We start from the raw sequence: 11,248 nt of genomic DNA on the forward strand, positions 1-11,248 counted from the left end.
ATTGTTTTCTTTTAATGCATAAAAATCGATCTTCCTCTGGGGTCCAGTGCCTAGCTGAGGAGAGCTGGTCCCAAATTGTTGTGTAATTGCATGCTCTGCCAATAAACTGATATGCTCAGAAGCTCAAATCTTTGTTTTCTCAGTTATTTCAGATTTCACCTATTATATATACTTATAGTCTTGACTTGAGAGTATGGCATAGTAACCTTGGATTCAAGAAGACTTGGATTCTAGTCCAGCCCCTTCAACGTGCTGGCCATGTGACCTGTTGTTGAACCTCTCAATGCTCAAAGCTTGAAGCTGACTTTCTGTACTGTTGGAGAAATTTTCCTTACTGGGAAATACCTACAATCAATATTCCATCCAATCTTGGCTTTAAAATGAAAGGTACGGAAACGACACTAACCTCCCACCTCCCGAGACGTAAAGTGGAGAGACTGAGGCTAAAAGCAACATGCCCGTAGCCGTGGGTCCCTACGGACAGTCTCAGCCCACTTGCTTCGACCGAGTGAAGATGGGTTTCGTGATGGGCCGCGCCGTGGGCATGGCGGCCGGGGCGCTGTTCGGCACCTTCTCGTGCCTCAGGATCGGTATGCGGGGCCGGTAGCTGATGGGCGGAATTGGCAAAACCATGATGCAGAGCGGGGGTACCTTCGGCACGTTCATGGCTATTGGAATGGGCATCCGCTGCTGACTGCGGCCGCTCCACCTCTCCCAAAACCCCCTCACACCTCCTTGTGTAATATAATAAAAGGCTTTGAGTAAAAAAAATAAATAAAATAAAATAAAATAAAATGAAAGGTATACTAAATTGTTTCATTTTGTAACCATGATCATTTATTTATACGCTTTCAGTAGTTTTATACTCTTCTCAAGGATGTTGGTTGCCACAGATTTCCACAAAATATATAACATTTTTCCCTTGTGTCTTTTCATTCACATAAGCATGTGTATATATACATCTTTTTGCATATATGTGTATTTGTGTGTATATGTGTGTATTCAACTCATAAGCCTGCTTCCCGCTAGTGACAAGCCTGGGGCATGTTGTAATTACTTCCAGATGCATCTTTTGGACACCATCATCCTAGGCATGTTGATTAAAATTCATATACCACTTTTCATCAGCAACAGTCTAATAGTGAAGGCAAAGGCCAGTGGCTCTACCTGGCAGCCTTGTGCCGACTGGGAGCTTATACAAATATACCACACACACACACACACACACACACACACTCCAAGTAAACCAGTAGAATGAATGAAGCATTTACTAAGCACTTAGTATGCAAAACAGTAGTAACACAAATAGAAGGGGCAGCTAGGTGGCGCACCTGCCGTGGAGTCAGGACGACCTGAGTTCAAATCCGACCTCAGACACTTGACACACTTACTAGCTGTGTGACCTTGGGCTAGTCACTTAGCCCCAATTGCCCTGCCCTCCCCGCTCAAAAAAAAAGTACAAATAGAAAAGCAAGATAGCCTCTGCTCTCAGGGAACTCCCATTTGAATGGAGGAAACAACAGGTTTCGGGTATAAGTCAGATAGAAAGGTCCCATGGTCCTTAGGGTGTAGCAGCAAAGCTCTTCCTTAGTGTCATTTTCACTGATAAAATCATATTAATTTCTGATGTTGAAGTATTTGGACAGTGCCAAGGACTTGGGTGCTGAGAACTCTCCTTTCTGGATCTTCTTTAGCTGGGGCTGACGTACTTGGAGGAGAAGTTGCCAGGCTGCATCTCCACAGGGGTTGTTTTCCAGGATGATAGCTGAGCGCATGGGGCTAAAGCATTGCTATTCCCAAGGCTCTTGGGCTTAGACTCTTGGTCCATCAGGGACTGAGGGGAAATAGTAGTCTAGGTGATGATTTGACTTACCTGACACATGCTACCTCCCGTCTCTACCTTTGGGTACCTTCCTGCTTCAGCTAGACACTATAACAACAAATGTTAACGTTGACAGGACAGAGAAACGATGCTAGCTTTCTTCCAAGAATAGCTCAGAAACCTCCTAAATATGGTGTCAGTGCTCTCCTCTTGACATTGCTTTATATTACCCTATCTACTCTTTTCTATGTACCCCCTAGTAGAATGTAAGCCCTTTGAGGGAAAGGATTACTTCATTTTTGCCTTTGTGTGCCCTCCACCCAGAATAATGCCCTGCACAATTGCAGGGAGGGAAGGGAAGCCAGAAGGGAAATGGCTCAGTGATTCATTGGTGTAGAAAACTACTCATGAAGAAGCTCCCTTGCTACAGGTACTGAGAGGTTAGAGTGACTTGTCTATGGTTGCAAAGATGGTATGGATCTTGAACTCTGGTTTTCCTCACTCCAAAGCCAACTCTTCATTCACCCTGCCATGCTGTTTCTATGCCGCTTTGGATGCAGGTGCTTCATACACACTCATTGGATCATATTCAGTTGAATCTTGTTGCTCATCAACCTTGTGTTTTGTGTTCTAGATAGCCTCTGTTCTCTTGTTCACTTTAGAAACCTTGTCTTTTATTTTTGTGAATGGAGTTCACAGTGGAGGAACGGAAATCTGGGCCTCCGTCCCACCGGCAACTGATCTCCACAATTTCCTTTATTAGTTGTATTCATGAGTGGTTGTGAAACTGGAAGGACAAGGTGTTATAAAAGAGATGCTTGATCTGATCCATAAAATTCATATCTGTCGTCATCTTTCATCCACTGCAGGAGGCCTGTCAACAGGATTGCTTTTCAAAATCTCCCCCAAATGCTTAGAAACATGAAGTCACCCTTTTAACCCACATAAAGAGAAACACCCCAGGGAGAACAGGAAAAATGTGTGTTGACATAAAAAGTAAGTAATCCTGAATAAGCATGGGATCTCTAAGTATCTGCAATTCCTGGGAGGTTGGTCCTTTTTGCTGGAGATTTGCAGGAACATATGTGATGGGTAACGGGATATAGCTCAGAGGCACCACGGGGCAGCTGGATTAATTACACTACCGGAATGGAAAGCGATGGTTCATTGCTGCCAGGGGGAAGGGAAGGTTAAAGACATAAAGAAGATATACACACTTGGGCCTGTGCACATCTACAGATGTGCAGATGGAGAAAAAGACACCACGATGTAGGCCAGTGTTTCCCAACTGCTATTGCATGGACCTATATAGTTGACAAAGTTTTCAGAATGTCTGAAAAAAGGAATTTAACTGTTGGCGCTCTAATTATGAGATCCTTGTCCAATGACTAACAAGTCAATATACTACTGGAAGAAATTAATGATGTCAGTATTGATATTCTTGCAATAAATGTAGCCAGAAGGCAAAAGGAGTTGTGGCTAAAAAAGAAGTTAGTTCACTGCTGTTCCCCATCCCCCTTCCACTTTTCCAAATGCTCCATCCTACCAATTCATACTGTCAGTACATGGAGGCAGCATGGTGCAAGGGAAAGAATTCTGAATTTGGAATCAGAGGACCTGGGTTCAAATATTGACTGTGCCATTTACTATCTATGTGACTTTAGGTGAGTCTCTTAATTCTTCTGGGCTTCAGTTTCTTCATGGGGAAAATGAGAATGACCTTCTAAGGTCCCTTCTAGCTCTCAGTCTAGGATCCTATGGTCCTATAAACAACCCACAAAACTCTTCTTATGAAAAGCGTTTAAGACATCTCAAAGCCTATGAACTTAAAAGAAAAATAAATTACTCATTTCCCACGTGGCTGCACTATTCTGGGATTTGTCTGACTTCTCTATCATACCCCAGGAAGTTTGTTAATAGGAGAACCTCATCATCCAACAAGATGCCATCAGCCTCGGTGCTCTAACGCTCGCTCTCCTCAGCCCTTGTGACTGGGGTGGGCTGGGGTGCCATGAATTCCAAAACCTCCTTCTAAGGACAGAACTCTGCTCACACATCTCTTCATTTCTCATCCAACTTCACTACTCTGGAACTTCTTAGATGTCCCTATGCCTGCTGTGTTTGGATACCTTCCTGCCTCCCCTTTTTGGCCTTTTGTGTGTTGTTTTCCCCAATTAGATTGCAAGTTCCTTGAGGTGTGGAGTCAGGGAATATCTTTTTTCATATTTGTATCCCCAGCATTTAACACAGTGCCTGGTACATCGATGTTTATTGATTCCTATTTCTGGTCCCTGAATCATGCTCTTTCCCTAACTAACTTTTCTTTTTCTTCTCTGTTTTTTGGATTCCATTAGATCGTAAGCTCCTTGAGGGCAGGGATTCTTTTGCCTCTCCTTGTTTCCCCAGCACAGTGATGGCACTTAATAAATATTTATTGATTGCTTATTTGATTGATTCTGATCCCCTCTCCATTTCCTCATGTGTGAAATGAGAGAATTGGACTAAATGGCATTCATGGCCCCTTCCAGAACCAAATCTATGATCTTCTGATCCCATAAACTACCAAAAGTTGACTCTGTGAGGATATGAAATTAAGAAGATTTTTCAATGCAGGATTTAGATGCTTTACTTTTCCACAACATAACGGTTAGAAAATGCTCATATTGCTTCTTGAGGGCAGGATTTGTGGTTATTTCTATCTTTACTTTCCCAGTATTTGTTGTTACTGTTGTTAAGACATGTCAATCTGTCTTGTCTCTTTGTGACCCCATTTGGCAAAGATACCAGAGTGATTTGCCATTTCCTTCTCCAGATTATTTTACAGATGAGGAAACTGAGGCAAACAGGGTTAAGTGGCTTGCCCAGGGTCACACAGCTAGTAAGTGTCTGAGGCCAGATTTGAACTCACAAAGACAGGTCTTCCTGACGCCAGGCCCAGCACTCTATCTGTGGTGCCACCTAGCTTCCCATATCAGTTACTCCATAAATGTTTATTTAATTGAATTATTGTAGCAGATTGTTTCTTTTGTTACCTTTAAAAGGAGTATTTTTAAAAAATTAAATACAATATGATTTTCCAAATTTTAAGTAGATAACTTACTAAGGTTTTATAAACAGCCAGGAGGTTGCTGTTGGTAAAGAATGTTTTCTGGCTTTTGGAAGAGGTACTTATGGGGCTGTCAGTTCTGGGTAGAGACTAATGACAAAGTCATGTAAATAGCTTTGTGAATTACCACATCTAAGCTAAGGTGATTACATAGTAATTCAAAAAACACAAGCCATTCAAAAGGCCTCTTAAAAGGTTCTACACGAAGTACAATTAAATAAAACATTGAGTTATCCCAGAATTTAGGAGCTTATTTTTCCTTGGATAGAGTCTTGGCTTAAAGTCAGAAAAAGAAGGGCAGGAAAAAACAGTAGCCTATTCTTCTGTATGGAGAATTACAAATAGACAAATTCCTATAGGAATCACTGCTAGGAATGGATGCCTTGAACATTTTCATAAATGATATGGAAGAGAGAGCGCATAGTGAAATCCCCAAGACTGCAGATGACAATAAGCTTTTCTGGAGACTGAAATGGCAAACTGATGGAGATAACCTGCAGGGAGTTTTTATAAGGCAGAAAAATGGCAGATCAGCTTCACTGGAGTGTGGTGACAGGGAGAGATGGCAATTTTAAAGTCATATGATTAAGGGAAGATAGTATAAAATATATTTATATACTGATGGGCTCTGAGCACCCATTTATGAAAAAGAGAAAGAACAGAATGTTGGATTGGATAGGCCTTGAGTCTAAGGCACAATGGCAATCCATTTGTCCACTTAACAGCTATGTAGGGCAGTGGAGAGAACAATGGGCCTGGAGTCAGGAAGCCTGAGTTCAAATCCAACCTCAAATACTTACTGGCTCTGTGACCCTGAACAATTTACTCTCTGTTTGCCTCAGTTTCTTCATCTATAAAATGAAGGTAATAATATTTACCTCAAAGGGTTGTTGTGAGGTTTAAATGAGATAATAATTGTAAAGTACTTAGAACACTGGTGTCTGGCACATAATAAGTGTTGTAAAGTGTTAGCCATATTGTTATCATCATCGTCATCATCATGTTGTTACTTGTTCAGAGTTACTGTGTAGATGCTTCAGAAAACTTGACTGAGTCAAATTGATAAGAAAGAGGGCCATTCCTCAGTTGATCGGTGTTCAAAGATTACAAGTAGGCAGTTTTCAAAGGAAGAAATCAAACTATCAATAGCCATAGGAATCACTAATAATTATAGAAATTCACATTACAACAGCTCTGAGGTACCACCATACACCCCTTAAACTAGATAAGATGACAAAAACAGAAGAGGATACACTAATGCATTGCTGTTGGAGCCATGAAGTAGTCCAGCCATTCTAGAAAGCAAATTGGAACTGTGCCCCAAAAGCTACTAAAATGCATCCCTTTGACTCAGCAGTTCCTCCAGTGGGTCTGTACCTCAAAGAGATCGAATAAAGAGGGAAAGGACTCACACGGTATAAAAATATAGCAGTTCTTTTTGTATTGGCAAAGAATTAGAGAATGAAATGTTCATCAGTTGGGGAATTACTGAATAAGTTATGGTATATGAATGTAATGGAATACTATTGTGCTAAATGAAATGAAGAAGATGGTTTCAGAAAAACCTGGGAAGACTTATATGAACTGATGAAATTGAAGTGAGAAGAACTAGGAGACCAATTTATGCAATAACAGCAATATTGTAAAGAAAATCAACTTTAAAAGACTTAAGAACTCTAATCAACACAAGGACTAATCACAATTCCAAAGGACTCATGATGAAATGTGATTTCCACCTCCACATAGAAAGGCAATGAACGTGAGTGCACATGGAAGAAAATATACTTTCTTAAAAAAATTTTTTAGACATGGCTGATGTAGCCATTTTATTTTGCATGGCTACACCTATTTGTAATGGGTTTTACTTTTCTTGCCTTCTCAATGGGTGGGAGAGAAGGAAGAGAGAGAGAATACAGAACTGAAAGTAAAATAAAATTGATTTTTTAAATGGGGAATAAAAGATCAAATGTGACCATGTTCCTAAAATTCCTTTGTATCTCTAAAGCACTCTTTAAATGTTTCGTTGTTGTCATCATTATTTGCTGATACTTCATATTATCGAGATGAAACAGAGAAATTCTGTGATTTCAGCAACTATCAGAAGAAATCTGGGAGAAAAACCTTTTTGCCTTTGATGAAGAGAACAATGGGGAGGTAAATATGCCTAAGGCATTTGCCTCTGAGGAAGGGATCCCCTGTTCTTTATTGATCCAGCTTCCTTCCATCTAGATTCATATTATTTGTTACCTGGCATGGAATGTTTATAAGATATAATAGCCCTCAATATCAGTAAGATCCTTTGTCCTTTGGAGCAAGCCCCAAGCCAGGATAGACTCCTAGAGACCCTGATAGCAGGTGTGAACTTCTATCCCTTTAACTCTAAATTTCTCATACCATTCATTGTTCCCCTTGACCCTGTCTGCCCCCACGCAAATAAAGAAGCCCAGAACCAGAGAGAGTTTATCTATCCAAGTTTGGCATTAATTTTTAAAAGGAAGTAAACATTAAAGAATAGGAAAAATTCTGGATTTCAGATATCTATTCTCTCTTACAAAAGGGAGAAGGGAACTCAAAATTTCACCAACTTCATGAATTCCTAGGGAAAAAAATCACTACCAATGGGATGACCCATCCTTTGCTATATCCTTTGTAACAGTCTTATCAATCATGTCTGACTCCATGGAAGAAAGTGCTGGTAGCCATTGTGGAGCCTATTCATCATCAATACCAGCCAAGACCATCCAATTGGCTGCCCCTCTACTCTTTCTAGAACCATCCCCTCTCCTCCTCACTCTCCCTCAAACAATTTCATTAGAATCCCTCTCATAGCCTTTCTTTTCCCAACCTAGTTTCCCTAGACACACTGGGCTCTTATGGCAACAACTTTGGTGGCTAGCAAGACCTGGCCCGCTACCTTCTGGAACTTCTCTCTACTGCTAGAATTGCACACTTCCAACCCTATGTGTCCATGTCCATACAATCTGTCCCAAGTGTCTCTCGTACTCTTCTAGGATGAGAAGAAATACCAATGCATCTAGACTTTCAGAAACTTTTCTCTTTGCCTGTAAAGAAATCTGTCTCCGCTAAACTTCACTCACTCACTCTCTCTCTCTCTCTCTCTCTCTCTCTCTCTCTCTCTCTCTCCATTTCTCTCTCCCTCTCTCTTTGTCTGTATATATAGATATAAATGTATATACACAATACATACATACACACACGCATATATATATATACACAGACATGTATATGTATATATACACATATGTATATTATATATACGTATATGTATGCATATTATATATGTGTGTGTCTGTGTGTGTATATGTGTACATATATATTTGTATCTCCAATCCTAGCAAACTGCTGTCATATCGTCGTTGTTGTTCAGTTGTGTCCAACTCTTCATGACTCCATGAACCATAGCAGGCCAATACATTCCATGGGGTTTTCTTAGCAAAGATGCTAGAGTGGTTTGCCATTTATTTCTCCAGTGGCTTAAGACAAACAGAGGTTAAGTGACTTAACTGAGGGTCACCCATCCAGTGAATATCTGAAGCTGAATTTGAACTCAGGTCTCCCTGACTCCAGACCCAGTGCTCTATCCACTGACCCACCTAGGTGCCTCCTAGGCAAACAGAGGTTAAGTGACTTGTTCAGGGTCACACAGCTAGCATTTGAGGTCAGATTTGAACTCAGGTCTTCCTGACTCCAGATTAAGCACTCTTTCCACTGTGCCAGTCAGATGTTTCTACTATCATAAAGTACTGCCTCTTAATAAATGCTCAATGATTGCTTAAGTCAAATCAAGTTAAGGAGCTTAAATTATAATGGGAGAAGACAAGTCATACATAAAAGGGAGCTGAAGAGAGGAGATGAGGCCTGATACCTGCACTGTGAAGAATGAAAGATGACTGGTCTGACCCTTTCTTCAAAATGGAAATTCTGAGACCTCAGCAATGAGTAAAAGGGGCCTACAGGCAGTGAGAGAAGGCAGCAGAGGCCTGCTGTTGAAAACTGAACCTCTCAGTGCCTCCTAGGCAACTTTTTAAACCGATACATTACAGGCCCAACATTGCAGATCTGCATTAGTAAATTAGTCAAAAATTAGTAAATCTCACAGGGAGTTTCCCAGTAAAAATGAAATCTCTGTTTCCCCCACACACACTAAAAAAAATCAAATTACTTACTATCATGTTCCTTCAGAGCAAGAAAATCAAGCTATCAACCATGCTTATTTTACAATTCGAGAAACCAAAATCTTGAACAATGAAATGACTTAATGTGTCATCCTGCCCATTCAGTGTGGAATCCCAATCACTTGAGTCCACCCAAACTCTCTATCCACTGTACCTTATGGGTCCAGACCTTCTATCAGGTTCACTTGGACTGTGTCCTGCCTAGCTCTAAATGAGATGGCTGTTATATCTTATAAACAAGCAAAAATACTCCCCCCAATACCAAATTACTTTATTATCACATACCTATGAAACAAGAATCAAGCTATTAACCTTCCCTATTTTACAATGCAAGAAACCAAATCATTAGGCACTAAAATGACTTCCTTGATGTCATTTTCAGAATAGAATTACAGTCACCTGAGTCCACCCCAACCATCCACTGAATCTTATAATACAATAGGAACAAACATTTGGGTTTTAAGAGTAATTTCAGACAATTAGGACCACATCAGTGAAGATTTCACATTGAAAAAGTCACTTCCAGAAATGGGACTGACTTTAAAGGTCAGATGGAAATTTACCCCACTCACCTTCCAAAACTCAACTAAGTAAATTTTTTCATGAGCCCTTTGGGGTTAGCCTCTTCAAGAAAGTGACTGTGGGAAGTCATAAAATGATTGTGGGAAGTTTTCATGTCTTATCTAAGGACTAGACTGTGTGTAGCACTTTTTTAAGAAGTGCATGAATCAAGGAGATGTGGGAGGTGGAAGATTTTCTATTATCTGAGATCATATATCTGGTTTTTGTAATTTCCCATTGAAGCCTCAATTCAAGAATACATATATGCATAATATTATATGTATGTGTGTGTATATATATGTATACCTGTATATACACATACATGTGCACATATGTATATATTCATTGTTAGGCCAAAATTAGCGCAAGCTGCATTGAATGGATCCATACTTTGTTGCATCTCAACCTCAGAGGCTGCATTGAGTATACAATCATCTGCAAACAGAAAATCATGCACCAACACTCCCTCCACTTTGGTCTTGGCTTGTAGCCTTTTCAAATTGAAGAATTTACCATCAATGTGGTAACTGACCTTGATGTTGTGTTTATCCTCATTGAAAGCATTTGACAACATGGCTGAAAGCATCATGCTAAAAAGCATGGGAGCAAGCACGCAGCCTTGTTTCACTCCATTAGTGACTGAGAAGGCACAAGAACATTGCCCATTATCTAGAACCTGGGCAAGTATGCCATCATGAAATTGATGTACAATGCTGATGAACTTCTCCAGGCAACCAAATTTTGACATGATTTTCCATAAGCCCTCATGACTAACAGTATCAAAGGCCTTGGTCAGATCTACAAGCATCGTGAACATACCTCTGTTCTGCTTCTGGCATTTCTTCTGGAGTTGTCAGGCAGCAAACACCATATCAACTGTTCCTTGGCCCTTTCTGAAGTCACACTGGCTCTCAGGTAGATGACCATCTTCTAGGTGAAGGATCAGTCTATTAAGGAGGACTCTGGCAAGAATCTTGCCAGAGATGACCAAGAGAGAGATGCCCCTATGATTGTCACAGGACAACCTATTCCCTTTACCTTTATAGAGATGGACAATGAAGGCATCCTTGAACTCCTGGGGGCCTGACAATTAACACCAAGAAAACACAGGTGCTCCATGAGCCACCACCACACCATCCATATGTGGAACCATCAGTTACAGAAAATGGAGAAATTTTGAATACTGTGGATAAGTTCATTTACCTTGGTAGTGTACTTTCCAGTGATGTACACATTGATAATTAGACTGATTACCAAACTAACACTCTACAGAGCTGTGATGCTGACCTCATTGTTGTATGCCTGTGAAACCTGGACAGTCTACCAGTGCCATGCCAGGAAACTGAATCCCTTCCATCTGAATTGTTTTAGGAAGATTCTGAAGATCACCTGGCAGGATAAGGTACCAGAAACTGAGATCCTCACTCGAACTAAACTGCCAAGCATTCAAACTCTGCTTCAGAGAGCGCAACTCTGATGGGATGGCCACGTTGTTCAAATGCAAAACATACGCTTGCCAAAAAGACTGTTTTAGGGAGAACTCATACAGGGCAAGGGTTCACA

At 40.6% G+C, this 11,248-nt stretch overlaps 1 pseudogene; it reads left to right on the forward strand.

Annotated features, from left to right (window-relative positions):
- Window positions 1–454: 454 nt before the first annotated feature.
- Window positions 455–694, forward strand: LOC118858788 (annotated as a pseudogene).
- Window positions 695–11,248: the final 10,554 nt, after the last annotated feature.

This window comes from Trichosurus vulpecula, chromosome 7, assembly GCF_011100635.1.
Source record: "Trichosurus vulpecula isolate mTriVul1 chromosome 7, mTriVul1.pri, whole genome shotgun sequence".
Lineage (NCBI taxonomy): Eukaryota > Metazoa > Chordata > Mammalia > Diprotodontia > Phalangeridae > Trichosurus > Trichosurus vulpecula.